The sequence below is a fragment of the Balaenoptera musculus genome, chromosome 3 (assembly GCF_009873245.2).
Source record: "Balaenoptera musculus isolate JJ_BM4_2016_0621 chromosome 3, mBalMus1.pri.v3, whole genome shotgun sequence".
Taxonomy (NCBI): domain Eukaryota; kingdom Metazoa; phylum Chordata; class Mammalia; order Artiodactyla; family Balaenopteridae; genus Balaenoptera; species Balaenoptera musculus.
Genome location: NC_045787.1, coordinates 115,320,218 through 115,338,942, shown reverse-complemented (window position 1 = coordinate 115,338,942; position 18,725 = coordinate 115,320,218). Strand labels below are relative to the sequence as shown.

Sequence of the window (18,725 nt, the reverse complement as noted above, 5' to 3'; positions counted from 1 at the left end):
TAGTTGTGGTGAGTGGGGGCTACTCTTCATTGCAGTGCATGGGCTTCTCATTGCAGTGGCTTCTCTTGTTGTGGAGCACGGGCTCTAGGTGTGTGGGCTTCAGTAGTTGTGGCACACAGGCTCAGTAGTTGTGGCTCATGGTCTCTAGAGCGCAGGCTCAGTAGTTGTGGCGCACGGGCTTAGTTGCTCTGGGCATGTGGGATCTTCCCAGAGCAGGGCTCGAATCCATGTCCCCTGCACTGGCAGGCAGATTCTTAACCACTATGCCACCAGGGAAGTCCCCAGCATTTAATTTTTAATGCTGTAATTATTTTTATCTCATTGTTCAAAGATATATCCTCAGCACCCAGAACAGTGTCTGGCACATTGTAGGTGTTCAGTAAAGATTTGTTGAATAAATGAATGAAGGAAGCATCTCAAACTGGTTTCTGATATCCTTGGGGATTCGCTACAGTTTGAGATCTCCTTAGCATGGCATGTGAGGCTCTTCACAAGCAAGCTAGGAATACTCAACTGGTAATTTTACCAGACAGTCTGGGCAGGATGTGGAGGCGTAGTCCTTTTTAGAAAATAAAAAAGCGAAAGTATAAAGGATTTATGTACATTCTGACAGGGCAGACATGATATGAAAATTACTTGCAAATATAATGCAGATGGCATGCAACTCCTCATGCAAATGATTGTCCTGTCTTTGGAAACAACTGCTGGGGCATTCACTAATTTGTCTGTGATACTGGCAGTAAATCTTTTAAGGGCTTAGGATGCAAGTTGCTTTGGTGGGGATGTGTGTATACTGGGGAGGAGGAGGTGGTGGGAAGAAGTCTCTTAAATGTCAGTGTGGTGCTGTAAGCCTGAAGCTTAGTATGAAGCTTAATACAGTATGCAGCTTAATATGAAGTTATTCTTCCATGATATTCCAAAGACTAGCCTTTTGGATTCGGCAGAGGGTGTGGGGGCAATGAAATGCAACTCCTTATACCCTTTCAACTCTTTGGCAACCTCACATCTTCTGTCCCACCCATCTCACACTGCCCAAGCTCTGGTCTACTGGAGCAGAGAGTCAGAAATCCCTGGCCTCAGGTCCTCACCATGAGGACTGCAGAAGAGCCTGTGATAAGAGCTCTTGTAAATCATGTCTGAGGGAGGTTAAGAGCATGATGTGGTGTTCTGCATTTCCTAATCTCATGACAAGAGAAATTTAGCTGAATTTCTGCTAGACCTATTTGAAAAAGATGGTTGGTTACAAGAAGCATGGGGGCTTTCTGAGAAATATAGCTGCTTAATTTCAATGCCAATGATGCAGTATCTCACTAAGTTGGAAGCTTACTTGGAAATCTGAAGGAAAAAAATGTCAACTGTGATTTTTTTCATTATAAAACCTGTTCTTCCCTGTTCCTGATGTAAAAGGAAATTTTTGGTTACACAGACACTTCTACAATGATTATAACAATGTTGGGCAAGTGAAATAAAAGAGCCTCTAGTAGATACACTTTGAAATAACTCAAAATCTGTTTTTTCTCTGACACTTTGCTTTGCAATCAGACCTGGGTTCAAATTCCCACCTCCGGGATACACAAACTTGGGCAACTTACTCAACTTTTCTGAGGCTCAGTTTCCTCATCTGTAAAATAGGAATAAGAGTAGAAACCTCATTAAGTTGCTAGCAGGGTTAAATGAGATAATGCATGTACTTAGCATAGTGCCTGGGTCATAGTAAGCATTCAGTAAAAGTAGTTATTTGCAGTGGTCATCTGTGGATTTGCTGCCTAGAGTCCATTCACCCTGCATCTGCTAGCTGTTCCACATTTCCTTCTGGTGAAACATCATTCTCTCCTCAGTCCGTGTTGTTCTAGTGAAACTGACTCCACCCTCAGCACCAGGAGTAGAGCCCGTGACTTAGGTTTAAACCAATCAGACGATTCCATCCTCTAGGCCACAGTGATTGATTAAAAAATGGGGCCATACATGGAGTTACCATATGACCCAGCAATTCTACTCCTAGGTGTATACCCAAGGGAATTTAAAACAGGTCTTCAAATAAAAACTTGTATAGGAATGTTCATAGCAGCATTATTCATAACAATGAAAAATGGAAACAACCCAAATGTCCATAATGTGATGAGTGGATAAACAAAATGTTGGTATATTCAAACAAGGGTAATATTATTCAGCCATAAAAAGGAATGAAGTACTAATTCATGCTACAACATGGATGAAACTTGAAAACATTGTGCTAAGTGAAAGAAGATAGGCCATATGTTATATGATTCCATTTATATGAAATATGCAGAATAGGCAAATCTACAGGGATGGAAAGTACACTAGTGACTGCCAGGGATTGGAGGAAGGGAGAATGGGGATGACTGCTAATGGGTTTGGGGTTTCTCTTTGAGGTGCTGAAAATGTTTTGGAATTAGATAGTGGTGATAATTGTACAACATTGTGAGTACGCTAAAAACTACTGAATTTCATACTTTAAAAGGATGAATTTTTAGTAAGTGAATTATGTCAATTAAAAAAAACTAAACTTGGGACTTCCCTGGTGGTCCAGTGGTTAAGACTATGCCCTTCCACTGCTGGGGGTGCAGGTTCCATCCCTGGTTGGGGAAGTTCCTCATGCCACGTGGTGCAGCCAAAAAAAACCCCCCAAAAACAAAAAACACTAAACTTAAAAAATAAGGGGGGCTTCCCTGGTGGCGCAGTGGTTGAGAATCTGCCTGCCAATGCAGGGGACACGGGTTCGAGCCCTGGTCTGGGAAGATCCCACGTGCCACGGAGCAGCTAGGCCCGTGAGCCACAACTACTGAGCCTGCGCGTCTGGAGCCTGTGCTCCGCAACAAGAGAGGCCACGATAGTGAGAGGCCCGCGCACCGCGATGAAGAGTGGCCCCCGCTTGCCACAACTAGAGAAAGCCCTCGCACAGAAACGAAGACCCAACACAGCCAAAAATAAATAAATAAATAAATAAATAAACCTTATTAAAAAAAAATAAAATAAGGGTACATGACTCAAGCAGGCCAATGAGAGCCAATATGACTCAATCCAATTATTTAGAGCTATAAGGGTAGCAAATTAGTTTCCTTCTTGCAGGTCTCCAACTTGAGAGAATACAGTGAACCTGCTGACCTGTCTTGCTTTGTGTAGAGCCTGAGACTGAATTATCCCACCCAGGTGATAGTAGAGCCAAGCCATGGAGAGATATCAAGACCTGGTTATACATTGGAGTTTGTCTGTGACCTTCCTGGTTTTAGAACTGAAAGTCCTGTGTCCCATGTTGGTCACCCTAGTTGGAGCTCTAAATCTACCTCTGCTTGACACTCAGGACTCTGCCTGTAGACTCTCCACGTACGTGAGTCAATAAATTCCCTTTTTGTTTTAGCAAGTGTCATGGGTTGGGTTTTCCAGAGGCAGGAACTGAGACTGAGTTTAGGGTTCCAGATGTTCATAGGGAACAATACCTATTAAAGGAAGGAGGCAGAAGAAGATTGGGTGGAGGAAGAAGTCCTTCACCAATCCAAGAGAGAGCTCTGGAACTAGTATTGCCCTTCAGAGAGTCCCACACTGAACCAAAATGGTGGGCCCACTATACTCTTCTTTGTTTCTTTTCACCTGCAAACTTATAGTTATCCTTCAAGTCTCAGTCTAAATGTTACCTTTTTGGGGAGTCCTTTCCTGGAGCCATCAGTGCTGTTAAAGTCCCATGGCATTTGGAGCATATGTAGCAATTTGATTAACTAGTAATTGTTTTTTTGTTTTATGTTGTCTTCCTCAGTCTTCTAGCTTCATGAATGAAGGGGCTGTTCTGGTTAGCTATTTCTAGGTAACAAACTACCCCAAACCTTAGTGGCCTAAAGCAGAGGTTGGCATAGTAGGACCCATGTGCCAGATCCAGCCTACCACCTGTTTTTTTGGTTGTTGCTGTTGTTTTTAAATTAATTAATTAATTAATTAATTAATTTTTGGCTGCACTGGGTCTTCGTTGCTGCACGGGCTTTCTCTAGTTGCGGCGAGTGGGGGCTACTCTTTGTTGCGGTGCACAGGCTTCTCATTGAGGTGGCTTCTCTTGTTGCGGAGCACGGGTTCTAGGCACATGGGCTTCAGTAGTTGTGGCACACGGGCTTCAGTAGTTGCGGCTCACAGGCTCTAGAGTGCAGGCTCAGTAGTTGTGGTGCACAATTACTGAGTTGTGGGCTGAGTTGCTCCGCGGCATGTGGGATCTTCCAGGACCAGGGCTCGAACCCGTGTCCTCTGCATTGGCAGGTGGATTCTTAACCACTGCACCACCAGGGAAGTCCCTCACCTGTTTTTATATAACTGAAAAACTAAGAATTTTTTTTTTCACATTTTTAAGGGGTTGTAAAAGAAACCCCCTAAACAAGAACAATATGTGACAGAGATGGTACATGGCCCGCAAAGCCTAAAGTATTTACTATCTGGCCCTTTATAGAAGAGGTTTGCCAAAACAACCATTTTGTTACATCTCATGATTTTGTGCAACAGGACTTCAGGAAGGGTTTAGTTGGATGATTCTTCTGCTCTATGTGATATTGACTGGCACCGCTCATCGGCACTCAGCTAGAAATTGGTCTGGTCTAGAGGGTCCAAGAAGGCTTCACTCACATGTCTGGTACCTTGGCAAGTCAGCTGGAAGCCTGGGCTCAGCTGGGCCCCTTGCCATACTGTCCCTCCCTCAGAGTGATTGGACTTATTAAAGAGTGGCTCAGGTATCCAAAAAACCAAAATGGAAACTCTGAAAGATGGGGTTTATAATTCAAGAGTGTCACTTCTTCTGTACTCCATTGGTCAAAGCAGTCACAGGCCAACCCAGATTCAAAGGGAGGGGAAATATAATCCACCTGTCAATGACAGGAGTGCAGAAAAGTTGAGGCTTTCTTTAATTTACTTGAGGACTAAGTCAGCTCACTCACCATATATTGCCAGCTCTTAGCATACCACCTGGCTTATGAACTCAATAAATTTGTTAACTAATGGATATACTCTGGTAGATAAAATCTGACCTATTTGTAATATGAAAATATCAGATTTGCAGATAGATCAAAGCTGAGGTCTAACTGGACTCTTAGAAGCACTCCATTCCACATGTTCCATTTTGGGGCTACCATGGGTCATCTCTACCATGGTTAATGATGGACAATGTATCCTGCATCTCACAGGATTCCTATGAGAATTAAATGGTATAATGAATGCAAGAAAGTGATATAAACTGTAAAGTTCTGTTTAACATTAGGTTGTCATTATTATCATTGTTCCCCAGGATGAGGAGTGGACAAGGCCAGAGCCCCTAGATCCCCAGCCCTGGAGAAGGACCCCTTAACCTTACCCCACTCTTCAGCTCTTACCCCTGCCAGTTCCTGAGGAACACACATTAGGAGGGTTCCCATGGCTGTGCAGTCCAGTTCTAGCCAGGGAAGATTTATTTCCCCACAGTGGCTCTAATGATGGTTCGATGGGTCTCATAATTCCATAATGATCTTGGTGCCAATGCCTCCCACCCTGGGCATCTCTGCAGAGGCTATGGGGAAATGGGAAGCCACACTAGGTAAACAAATAAGAATGATTAGTTGCATGTGACCAGCCCCTTGACACCTGAGCTGGCCTGTTGTGTGCTCCAACATATGGACTAATAAAGACACTGCTGAGAAAAACCATTCAACTTGTCACTCTAACCCAGCTCAGAAAATGCAGTATTCTTTTCCCCAGAAGAACCTCCTTGAAATCCTCTGTCCCAGAGACACTGCCATACCTTTCATTTTTTTGTGTCTCATTTTTGACTGGAAGGAGGATTTGTCTGCCTTAGTAATACCTCTTCTTCCAACCTTTCCGCAAAAGCTCCTATAGAGTCTGGGCATGATGTATAATATGTGTGTAATATGTGTACGTCTGTGAGTGGGATAATTACTTAGAATATAAGTAAGGATATAAAGCCGGATCCCCTGTGTGAGTCTATAAGTACCCACACGTGTATATGTGTGTGATTTAACTTTGCCCAGCTTCTAGCACAACATCTGTGTAGCCAACAGGCATGGAAAAGAATAGTAATAGCTAAGAACTATTCAGCACTTACTGTGCCAGGCACCGGGCTGAATGCCTTATATATATTATCCCATTTAATCTCCATAACAATTACTGAGGTGAGTACTAATATTATCTCCGTTTTACAAATAAGGAAACACACCTCTAACATTGGTTAAGGTTAAAGCAACTTGCTTAGCTAGTGAGGGGCAGTCAGGACTTAAAACGTCTGTCCAATTTCAAAGCCTGTTCTTACACTGCTCTACAACCCCAATTCTAGGCTCTCTGCTGACAACGATGTTGGATTTGATGATCCAACGTCCTGTGACATGCCACGTGGCAAGCCTTATTCTCCACATGTGATCTCCCAAAGCTTTGGTGCTTGGGGACCTTTATTAGGGACAATGTCAGAGGAGAGAAGGGTTCAACCAATAGAGTATGGCAGAAATAATGCTACGTGACTTCTGAGGCTAGATCATGAAAATACCATGCACCTTAATGCTTGGTTCTCTTGGGATGCTCATTCTTGGAAACCAGCCACTAAGTTGTGAGGAGGCCAAGCAGATACTGGGAGAGGCCACTTGTCAGTGTCTTGGCTGACAGCCCCAGCTGAGGTCCCAACTGACAGCCAGCGTCAACTGCCAGCCATGTGAGTGAGAACCACGCCTTAGTTGAGCCACGCCAGTGGACAGTGCACAGAGCAGAGTCTATTCTTCCCTGCCAAGCCCTGCCCAAATTGCTAAATAAATGACTGTGGATGCTTTGTTATGCGGCTGTAGCTGTGTCTGCTCTGTGTGTGTGTTCCTGTGATTCAGTGCCTTTGCGGGTGCCCATAGGCAGTACATTTGTGTCAAATGGCTGTGTACATGAGTAGGTGTGTGGTTGAAGGTGTTTCTGGAGACAGAATCATGGTTCTTGGGGTTTAGCTTTGGCCTCAGTGGGAGCTGTTTGGTGAGAACCCTTTGAATCTTGTCTGTCTTCTGAGTCTCTTCTTTTGCGTGCTTTCCCTTTGAACCAGAGAGGCCTGTTTAGCTGAAAGCAAGTGCAGCTTAAATTTACTTACCTTTTTCTGGCCAAAACCCCCTGGAGATGCCAAAGGCTTCTAGCAGGTGGGAGGCTGCCATCCAGAGGCCTCACATCCCTTTCACAGGGGCTGAAAACACTGTTTTTTAAATTTTCCTTTTCTGCTACTGAGGCCTTCAGAAATGCACCTGAGCAAAGCACAGACACTGGGGTCGTTGATGTCTCCTGGGATAGAGAGACCTAGAATTCCTGACTGGCACCAAGGAAGCTGCTGATGGGCTCAAGTGTGCCTGGTCCCAGGGCAGAGGTCATCTCGTCTTTGCCCTGCCTTAGCTGCTGCCACCTACTGCATCTGAGTGCAGCACAGGTAGTAGAGGACCCTGGTTCAGATGGCCAGTTCCTCTTGGTCTCCTTGGCAGTGCCCCTCAGCTTCTCACTCTCAGCTTCTTGCTTCTTCCATGTTGGCAGCTCGATTTAGCTTTTCTGGGAATGCAGAGAGCTCTCTCTAGCTTCACACTCCTGCCCTTGCACTGACTCTCAGCCTCTCAGGACCTCTAAAGCACTGTTTTCCAACAGAGCTTTTAGCGATGATGGAAATGTTTCATAATCTGCACTGTCCAATATGGTAGACATTAGCCACATGTGGCTCTTGAGCACTTGAAATGTGACTGGTGTGACTAAGGAACTGAACTTAAAATTTTATTTAATTTTAATTAATTTAAATCTAAATACTGCATGTGGCTATTGGCTACTGTGTTGGACAGCACAGCTCTGAAGAGTTCAGAGAGAAGAGTTTTTCTTTTATTTGTAAAATGGGGATAAAAATTGGCCCCATCTGCCTCATAGGGCTGTCTGAAGCAAACAAGATGATGAATGTGAAAAAGTTTTATTCACGTAAGGGATCTGGAAAGATAGACAGCAGTGTGAACTTATAGCTCTTTGTTAATATTTCTGTTTTATGGCCCTTGCTGGACTGTGTTGATTTGATCTGTTTACATTTCTGTGTCTCTCATCTGACTCTGAGCTCTTTGAGGGTAAGAACAGGTGGGATAGTATCAGAGATGTATCCTTACCACATGTAGCTTGGTACTCATGTTCAAGTAAATAAAATGTCTGGAGTTCAGAAGTGATTCCTGGCAGCAGGATTTAAAGTGTATGGTGAGGGACTTCCCTGGTGGCGCAGTGGTTAAGACTCTGTGCTCCCAATGCAGGGGGCCAGGGTTCGATCCCTGGCCAGGGAACTAGATCCCACATGCATGTCGCAACTAAGAGTTTGTATGCCACAGCTAAGGAGCCCACCTGCTACAACTAAGGAGCCCAGGTGCTGCAACTAAGGAGCTAGCGAGCTGCAACTAAGGAGCCCTCAAGCCACAACTAAAGGAGCCCACCTGCTGCAACTAAGACCTGGTGCAACCAAATAAATAAATAAATTAAATAAAAAAAAATAAAGTGTATGGTGAGAGCTGGGATTGGGGGGTACACAGAGAGGAGGGGGCAGGACAATAGGGTGGTGAGACAGAGAGCTAGGGCTCCGGCTCCCCACATTCAACATTTTAGGGCCATCCAGAGAGAGCAGGGAGCCAATTCCTGATGCCAGGAATGCTTTCACACAACTGGGTATCAGGCTTGTTGGAGATTAATTGAGAAAGTTTGATCAGAGGAGAAATGATCTATTCACACATTTTGCTTGTTGAGGTAGGCCAGATTGATCATATAAATCTCTGCTTAGCCAGGGCTCTGGGGGTGGGTGCTGTGGTTTCCTTTAATTGATGGTGGCAAGGTTGAAGGTGGTTCCCCTGGCTCTTTACCTTTCCAAGGTTTTGCTCTTCTGGGGAGTGGAAGAGGGAACTTGGAAGCTCTCCAACAGAGCTGTAAGGGACAGAAGGCTTTTTAGTTGTTGTTTACTTATTGAAAAGAAAATTTAAAACTTATTTCCGCTCAATTCCAAGAGTAATATAGGGAAACAGAGAAGAGATCAACGTGATCCCACCACCCAATCTGATCCCTGGATTTCAAACTTTCCACCTTTACAGTGGTCCTCCTTGTTTGGGGGCCACGAGAGTAGAGGCAATCTGCTTAGGCCCAGCCCTGCACTCTGATTTTAGCAGCTCAGTAGGCTTGAGCTTGGAGCTAGTTCCCCTGGGAAGGGGTTCTCAATCAGGGCTTTTAGAGGTTTGGGGATTGGGGGGACACAGAATTTTCCTTCTGCACATATTTGAGCTGGTTAGATCTGTCCCAAGAAGGAAGGCAGGCTCCTGTGAGTGTTGGCAGCTCTGTGTCCAGCTGGACTCTTCTCTTGGCTCATGCATTTATGTATGAATTCTGAGATTTGAGTTATTCTATTTTTAAGCATCTTACTCTTGTAGTACTTTACTAATATCTTTTTTATAACTTGTGTCAGGCTCAATTGTAATTTATATGTTCACTCTGCAATGTATCACTGATGCAGTAAATACTTGTTGAACATTTATTATCTGTCCTCATGGTACTAGGCAGTGACACAAACTAGAATTATTCCTGGGCCCAGCTATTCTCACCAGCCTCCTGGGTGTTCCATGGGAAAAGTGAGCTGTTCTCTGTCCTTTCCCACCCAGTCCCCGGGAAGTTATCTTATGTAGGTTTTTCTAATAAAGTGGCACTACTCACTGAAGCCTAGGGGCTTGTTCTCTCTTCCCAGGCTACTAACCAAAGTTTGTTCATGGTTGTGAAGTCAATCTTCCATCTGCTTGAAGTAAACATAATCAAGAAAGTAGATTAACTGCTAGAAGCTCACATAATACATGGAAAAGGGAAAGGAACTCCACAGATAGGTTGATTGTTTGCTATTATTGTTTAGATTATCCTTTCTCTGACTTAAATTCCCAGTTATAGCACTTTCGGACTGTATGAACTTGTGTAAGTCAACCTCTTTGAGCCACAGCTTCCCCATCTATAAAAAGGGGGTGACAGTTCTGATCTTAAGAAGTTATGAGGGGCTTCCCTGGTGGCGCAGTGGTTAAGAATCCACCTGCCAATGCAGGGGACACGGGTTCGAGCCCTGGTCCGGGAAGATCCCACATGCCGCGGAGCAACTAAGCCCGTGCGCCACAACAACTGAGCCTGCGCCCTAGAGCCTGCGAGCCACAACTACTGAAGCCCGCACGCCTAGAACCCATGCTCCACAACGAGAGAAACCACCGCAACGAAAAGCCCGTGCACTGCAACGAAGAGTAGCCCGCGCTCGCCGCAACTAGAGAAAGCCCGCGTTCAGCCACAGATACAACGCAAAAAAAAAAAAAAAAAAGTTATAAGAAGTAAATATAATGTATACGCAACACCTGGCGTATATAAATAAGATATTCAGTGGTAAAACGGAATTAGAGCTGCTGGTGACTTTTATTTTTAAAATAATTGGTCGTTGTCAATTCACACATTACATAAGTATATAAAGTAGGTGACTTGCAGGTGCCCTATTCTGCATAAATTTTCTAAGGACTGTTTATTGCTTCAGACTCCTTACTGCTTTATCCCAACTGAGTCACACCAGTTTGATTTTTTACTCCCTACCACCTCTGGTTTCTTTTTGGCCGCGCTATGCGTCTTGTGGGAATCTTAGTTCCCCAACCAGGAATCGCACCCTTGCACCCTGCAGTGGAAGCCTGGAGTCTTAACCCTTGGACCACCAGGGAAGTCCTCCTTGGACCACCAGGGAAGTCCTCCTCTGACTTCTTTCTGATAATCCTTCCGCTAGAAAGAAGTTAAGCTCTGGTTTAGGAGCAAAACCAGGCCCGCGGGTACCTCACGCTGGCGGAGGGATACTGGGGTAAATAAGTTCCAGGAGGTTTGCTGAGATAGACGCTAGGGGGCGGGACTTAACAGAAGCCGGGATGGGTGGGGCTGACAACTCCGAGTGCGGGAAAGGGAGTGAGGCGGCTGTACGCTGTCTGGAAGACGACAGTTGGGCGAGGAGGCGAGTGACATAATAGCCGCGCGCTCACGGCTTCTGACGGTGGCCGCTGCGTCTGCGTACGGGGAGCTGGTTGCCGCTGCGGCCGCCTGGAATTGTGGGGGTTGTGTCTGCCCCTCGGCTGCCGGGCTGGAAGCCGAAGGTAGGGGCGGTGAGGGCCGCCCGGCCCTGGGCCTGGGCTGGGGGCTCAGGGCGCTGCCCGGGTCTCCTCCCGCCAGAGGCCCCGGCGCCTTCCCAGCAGTATTGTGGGGCCCCTACATATCGCCCCCCTGGTGTCTGCGAAGCGGGACGTACAAGGGGGCTCTGGGCTCCTCACTAGTTTCCGCAGACCTGGCTTCTCAGCCCAAGGCTGCCTTCTCTACTTTTCCCACTCAAAACGTCTCCCGTAACCCTGCTTAAAGTCCAGGAGATGAGGCAATGGGGGTCCGAGACGGGCGTTTGGCTTCGCATCTGTTTTAGTTCCCTTCCCTGTTCCCTTTTCCCGGCCTCAATTTCTGCATTTGTCCAGCTGCTCCAGTGTTGACATTCTGGTGTCTCTTCACCATGTGGAATTGAGCCTTACCCGCGTCGTATTTCCACTCCTGTCTTGTGTTATCCTTTGCCCTGGTAGATGAAATACTTGCCTTTAAAGTAGGGGTTAGAGACTTTGGTGTGTTTCAAATCACCCAGAAGGTTGTGCATATCCCTGGGTTTTACTTACAGGAATTTTGGGTAAAGTGGGGCATGGGCACCTGCAATCCTTCCCAGGTGGTTCTGATTTAGGTGGTCTGGAAATCCTCGCTTTGAAATTCTCTGCTACAGGAGGCAGGAGAAAATCATTTGAAATATGAGCCCCATGTGGGAAAAACAAGGAGTCAGGAAATGCCCAACACCTAAGAGGCCAGTGGAGGCTTCCTTTGCACTAGAGGAGCTAGAGGGCTGTTTGATGCCTTAAAAAATAATAATAATTTAAAAAATATGATTCATATGTAAGATCAATTTTCTAATATTTTTAAATGCTTGGCCTCGATTCAAGTCCAGCTGGCTTTCCGGCCTAAATAAAACAAAACAAAAAGGCAAACTGCTTTGGGGGATTGAGGGGGTTAGATTAAACCCAGACTAGGTAGGTAGGCAAAGAATGAATCCTCCATGTTTGCTAAGAGAAGAAATTGATTTTTATAAACACAGTGTTTGTTTTGACAGTGTGAAAGATGTGTTTTGTATCTATGTGTCTTTTTAGCTCCCAACCCATCCAAGCTCTTTTCTTTTATGATAAAACTATAGCCAGATTTGGAGATTGGATAGGATTTTGATGGGAGTCAGGACGTGAGGATATTAGGATTGATGTTTGTTTAAAATGGATCAGGACTTGGTCTGTGGCTTCAGTTGAGAACGTGGCCCTTGGGTTTTAAAGGTGTTGCCACACCAGATTTATTTTTACCTTTCTTTTGGGTGTTTGGTGAATTTTATCAGCTAATTAATACATGTGCTGTTCTGATGAAATTGGCAACAGAAAAGACTTACTGCCCCCATTTTACAGACGATGGGAATGGGGAGTATGTTAGTAGGGATGTGGTAGCTCAGGAATGAGAAATTGCCTTGTCCTCTGATTCCTGCTTTCTTCACCTTTCCTGCTGTCTTTGAATACCAGCTGTTACTTCTCTGCAGAGACCAATTTTGAGCCCTGGTGTGTTTCATTGACAGGAGAAAAGGATAATGAAGTGAAACTGAAAGTTAAAAAAAAGGGTTTGAAATAAACATGCCAGAACTTAATTCTCACTGAGTTTTGTTCTCCTTTAGAATGGTATGTGTAGGTGCAAGTGGAGGGGGTTGAGGGTGGCATCACTTAAGTGATATGGCCTTTGTTTTTTGTTTTTGTTTTTTTTGGCCGCACCACACGGCATATGGGATTTTAGTTTCCCGACCAGGGATCAAACCTGTGTCCCCTGCATTGGAAGCGTGGAGTCTTAAACACTGGACTGCCAGGGAATTCCCATATAAAAAAATTTTTTTTTTGATATGGCCTTTGTACAAAGTAGTTTTGAAAATCCAACTCTGACAGAGACATTTTTGAACCATATGAGAGATCAGTTTCATTAGTACATGATACCATACTTTTTTTTTTTTTTTAAACCCCAAATGGCATGGGTAAGCAATCTTGTCCCTTGACTTCAGGTGAATTAACAGTTCATTTGAAGTGGACCTAGTGGTGAACATGTTTTTTTTTTTTTTTTTGGCCACGCGACGAGGCTTGTGGGGTCTTAGTTCCCCTACCAGGGATTGCACCCAGGCCCTCGGCAGTGAAAGGGCAGAGTCCTAACCACTGGACTGCCAGGGAATTCCCTGAACATGAGTTTTGATTCTGAATCTATTTCTTATTAGCCATATGACCTTGGACAAAAATGGGATAAAAATGGGAATAATATTTTAAAGAGTGGTTAAATGAGGTAGTACATATGAAAGCTCTTGGGACATAGGAATGCAATAACTGTTTTCACCCTCAGAGAATGAAGATTTGCTATAAATGAGAATATTCTGAAAGACAGGGGCGTTTGTAAAGGCAAGTTGTGCCTTTTTCCAAATAGGTGGATGCCTTCTAATTGTCATTTCATTTATGTTTGTGGATTCATGCTCTGACCTTCTCATCCTGCCTCCTGTCTTTTTCTTGATTCATTTTCTTTTTTTTTTTTTTTAACATCTTTATTGGAGTATGATTGCTTTACAATGGTGTGTTAGTTTCTGCTGTATAACAAAGTGAATCAGTTATACGTATACATATATCCCCATATCCACTCCCTCCCACCCTCCCTATCCCACCCCCCCATCCCACCCCTCTAGGTGGTTACAAAGCATAGAGTTGATCTCCCTGTGCTATGCAGCTGCTTCCCACTAGCTGTTTTACATTTGGTAGTGTATATATGTCCATGCCACTCTCTCACTTCGTCCCAGCTTACCCTTCCCCCTCCCCATGTCCTCAAGTCCATTCTGTATGTCTCCGTCTTTCTTCTTGTCCTGCCCCTAGGTTCTTCAGAACCATTTTTTTTTTTTTGGATTCCTATATATTTGTTAGCATACGGTATTTTTTTTTCTTTTTTTCTTTTTTTTATGGGGTGTAGATATTCTTACACCCATTTTATAGTTTAGGAAACGTAGAGCCAGGGAGTGGTCTCAGTTAATGGTACTCATGATAGGGTTTTTTTTTTTTTTTAATTTTATTTAGTTTATTTTTTTATACAGCAGCTTCTTATTAGTCATCCATTTTATACACATCAGTGTATACATGTCGATCCCAATCTCCCAATTTGGTATTTGTTTTTCTCTTTCTGACTTACTTCAATCTGTATGACAGACTCTAGGTCCATCCACCTCACTACAAATAACTCAATTTCGTTTCTTTTTACGGCTGAGTAACATTCCATTGTATATATGTGCCACATCTTCTTTATCCATTCATCTGTCGATGGACACTTAGGTTGCTTCCATGTCCTGGCTATTGTAAATAGAGCTGCAATGAACATTGTGGTACATGACTCTTTTTGAATTATGGTTTTCTCAGGGTGTATGCCCAGTAGTGGGATTGCTGGGTCGTATGGTAGTTCTATTTTTCATTCATTTTCTATCCTTTCCTGAGTGAAGCTGTGCTGTGGAGGCCATCTGCCAGTTTCTTGGAGTAAGCCTCTTTTCAGGAGAGCTAATCTGAACATTCTTACAGTGCCAGCCCCTTGGTTGTGGATTCCTGGGGATTTTTCTCTGGGGCCTCAGCTGGTGCTTAGATCACTCTCTGTAGCACAGGAATCTCTAATGCCTGGATTTGGTGTCAATTTGGAGACCTGTCCTTGTGGAGCTAATCTTTTCTCTTTCTGAGCAAGGATGAATGCTTTATCCTTCTCTGAGTCGGCTTTAAGCTGCAAGGCTTAGTCTTCCATAACATAGAGCTTCTTATTTTAATTATAAGGAAGGAATATCCTGCCCGTTTCTTTTCTTTCTTTACTTTCACCAAGGGTTTTACTGCTGAGTAGGGGAGGAGGATAGCCTGTTGTCATTCAGGTGGGGCTGTCGGTAACCCCTGATTACTAGCTTCAACAGTAATTGAGTTTGTCTTTGGGATAAAAACCTCATAAAAGCTGCTCAGGACACATGTGAAGAACCTGTCAGAATTTTCCTGATTTGTGAAGAGTTTACACCTGTAAACTTGTGTAAACCTGTAAACATCCTCACTTGTGCAATTTTCTACTTTGGAGATAGAATCCAGGAGCAACTGAACTATGTTTAGCCCAGACTGATAGACAAGGGTGTGGTTATGTTGGCTGGCCATGTCTGCCCTCATTCTTCTAATAGTGTCCTAGGCACTATTTGAGGCATTGAGAAGTGACTTAGTCAGTTATGGGCTGCTATAACAGAATACCATAGATTGGGTGGTTTAAGTAACAAACACTTATTTCCCACAGTTCTGGAGGCCGGAAGTGCAAGATTAGGGTGCCAGTATGACCAGGTTCTTGAGGAAACTGGGTTGTCCCTTTGGACATCTAATCAAGTGTTTCTCAACCTTTTTTCATTAGCACCTTTTGAGACATTTTTTTCCCTAATTGCCCCCCTGCCTCCAGTCAGTGGAATTTTAATACCATAGATGTACTGTGTATCTGTTTATGTACTGTGGCTCTTTGGAGGGCCACAAACTGTTGTAATATCTAAGATTTTTTCTTCCCCAAGAATCAATTTTCACCCCTTTGGGGGTGATTTTGCCCTTATTGAGAATGCATGGTCTTATCCTATATTGTCTCACTAATACAGTCATCAAGGCTTGTTTTCTATCTAGAAATTGCAGCTGTTACCATGAGCTTTTTCAACACCTCAAACCCCAAACTAGTGAAAGCAGGAGAATATTATCTTATTCAGTCCTCACATCAACCTTGTAAGATAGTTGGTATCATCCCCATTTTACAGATGAAGTAACTGAAGCTTAGTGAGGTTAAGTGATTTGGTCAAGGTCAAAAAGTTTGGTGTAGTCAGTCTTTAAATCCAGTTCTGATTCTAAAGCTATTTTTGTTGACTCTGCTGCCCATCCCCACTCCTCAAGAGTCTGCGATCATCAGCAGGATAATCAACCATTCAACTTATTTTCTCAAGGCCCTGCTAGGTGCCAAGCCCAATGAAAAATGTTATGAAAAGAGAGTTCCTGCTGTTGAAGAGGTCACTGAGTGACCTCTTACATGTTGGAGATGCCTTAGGGATAGTGCCTTTGTTACCCTCTCCTGTTTGGGCCTCTTATGGGATGGCTGGCTCTAGCTAATGGCTGTCATGGAAAGATTGGAGCTAGCTGGCTTTTAGGAGGGTCACAGCTGTGGATTTGTCTTTATTAGTTCCATTTTCCAACCAGCAGAGCTGTTTCTAATCACTGAGCATGATATGTACAGGGTATAAACAAATGGGTGTAGCAGGTCCAGTAAACTCCTTGGCCATTAGATGTTTGTAAGCATGAGGATTAGTAAGAATGATGTTTATTTTTTGCTTATTGATGTTCTTAATAATTCAGAGCAGAAGTTGTTTGTCCCTTTCTGAAGTTATTCTATACTGTCTGCCTCAAAGCCTAATGATGTGAAGAGATTTGGAAAGAAATGGAATATGGGTGGAGGTAGGAGGGATATTTTTACTTGGACTTCTCCAAAGAGGCAGGAATTGAATTTATTCTTTACATTTGCTTCTCTGGTGGCTCCTTGGCCTTGCTCACAGCTGAGCCCAGGTGTTCCTGGTCTAGAAATTGGAGCCTTTGGGTAGTGTCTGATGTTAGCCATGTCACATGTCATATCTACACAGAAATGGGAAGGGGTATGTTTATGGGGTCCGATTGCTGGCTGTCGTGACTGAAAGCATTTTTTTTTTTTGAATTTTTGAATTTTATTTATTTTTTTATACAGCAGGTTCTTATTGGTTATCCATTTTATACATATTAATGTATATTAATGTATATATGTCAATCCCAATCTCCCAATTCATCCCACCACCACCACCCCCCACGCCAGTTTCCCCCCTTGGTGTCCATATGTTTGTTCTCTACATCTGTGTCTCTATTTCTCTACATCTATGTCTCTATTTCTGCCCTGCAAACCAGTTCATCTGTACCATTTTTCTAGGTTCCACACATATGCATTAACATGAGTAATATTCCATTGTATATGTGTACCACATCTTCTTAATCCATTTGTCTGTCGGTGGGTATTTAGGTTGCTTCCATGACCTGGCTATTGTAAATAGTGCTGCAATGAACATTGGGATGCATGTGTCTTTTTACTTATTTATTTATTTGTTTGTTTATTTATTTTTATATTTTTATTTTTGGCTGTGTTGGTCTTCGTTTCTGTGCTAGGGCTTTCTCTAGTTGTGGCAAGCGGGGGCCACTCTTCATCGTGGTGTGCGGGCCTCTCACTATCGCGGCCTCTCTTGTTGCGGAGCACAGGCTACAGACGCGCAGGCTCAGTAGTTGTGGCTCACGGGCCCAGTTGCTCCGCGGCATGTGGGATCCTCCCAGACCAGGGGTCGAACCCGTGTCCCCTGCATTAGCAGGCAGACTCTCAACCACTGTGCCACCAGGGAAGCCCCTGCATGTGTCTTTTTGAATTATGGTTTTTTCTGGGTATATGCCCAGTAGTGGGATTGTTGGGTCATATGGTAATTTTATTTTTAGTTTTTTAAGGAACCTCCATACTGTTCTCCATAGTGGCTGTATCAATGTACATTCCCACCAGCAGTGCAGGAGGGTTCCCTTTTTTCCACACCCCTCTCCAGCATTTGTGTTTGTAGATTTCTGATGATGCCCATTCTAACTGGTGTGAGGTGATACCTCATTGTAGTTTTGATTTTCATTTCTCTAATAATTAGTGATGTTGAGCAGCTTTTCATGTGCTTCTTGGCCATCTGTATGTCTTCTTTGGAGAAATGTCTATTTAGGTCTTCTGCCCATTTTTTGATTGGGTGGTTTGTTTTTTTAATATTGAGCTGCATGAGCTGTTTATATATTTTGGAGATTAATCCTTTGTCCATTGATTCGTTTGCAAATATTTTCTCCCATTCTGAGGGTTGTCTTTTTCATCTTGTTTGTAGTTTCCTTTGCTTTGCAAAAGCTTTTTAAGTTTCATTAGGTCTCATTTGTTTATTTTGTTTTTATTCTATACTCTAGGAGGTGGATCAAAAAGATCTTGCTGTGATTTATGTCAGAGTGTTGTTCCTATGGTTTCCCTCTAAGAGTTTTATAGTGTCCGGTCTTACATTTAGGTCTTTAATCCATTTTGAGTTTATTTTGTGTATGGTGTTAGGGAGTGTTTTAATTATTCATTCTTTACATGTAACTGTCCAGTTTTCCCAGCAACACTTATTGAAGAGACTGTCTTTTCTCCATTGTATATCTTTGTCTCCTTTGTCATAGATTAGTTGACCATATATGTGTGGGTTTATCTCTGGGCTTTCTATCCTGTTCCATTGAATCTATATTTCTGTTACTGTGCCAGTACCATACTGCCTTGATTACTGTAGCTCTCTACTATAGTCTGAAGTCAGGGAGTCTGATTCCTCCGCTCCGTTTTTTCCCCTCAAGACGGCTTTGGCTAGTCGGGGTCTGTTGTGTCTCCATACAATTTTAAGATTTTTTGTCTAGTTCTGTAAAAAATGCCATTGGTAATTTGATAGGGATTACATTGAATCTGTAGATTGCTTTGGGTAGTAGAGTCATTTCACAATATTGATTCTTCTA

At 43.6% G+C, this 18,725-nt stretch overlaps 1 protein-coding gene across 7 annotated transcripts in view; it reads left to right on the top strand.

Moving 5' to 3' along the window:
- The window catches only part of SIL1 (SIL1 nucleotide exchange factor), a 308,254-nt gene that overhangs the window by 40,412 nt on the left and 249,117 nt on the right, over positions 1-18,725 (top strand). For 2 of the 7 annotated variants that reach the window (XM_036846352.1, XM_036846346.1), the window contains exon 1: positions 10,942-11,144. The exons of 3 other annotated variants lie outside the window; for them this stretch is intronic. The gene's annotated coding sequence lies outside the window, so the exon portion shown is untranslated. Of the gene's footprint in view, positions 1-10,941; positions 11,145-18,725 lie in introns of those variants that run through there. 2 more of the 7 variants (XM_036846348.1, XM_036846351.1) reach the window with 2 other exon arrangements.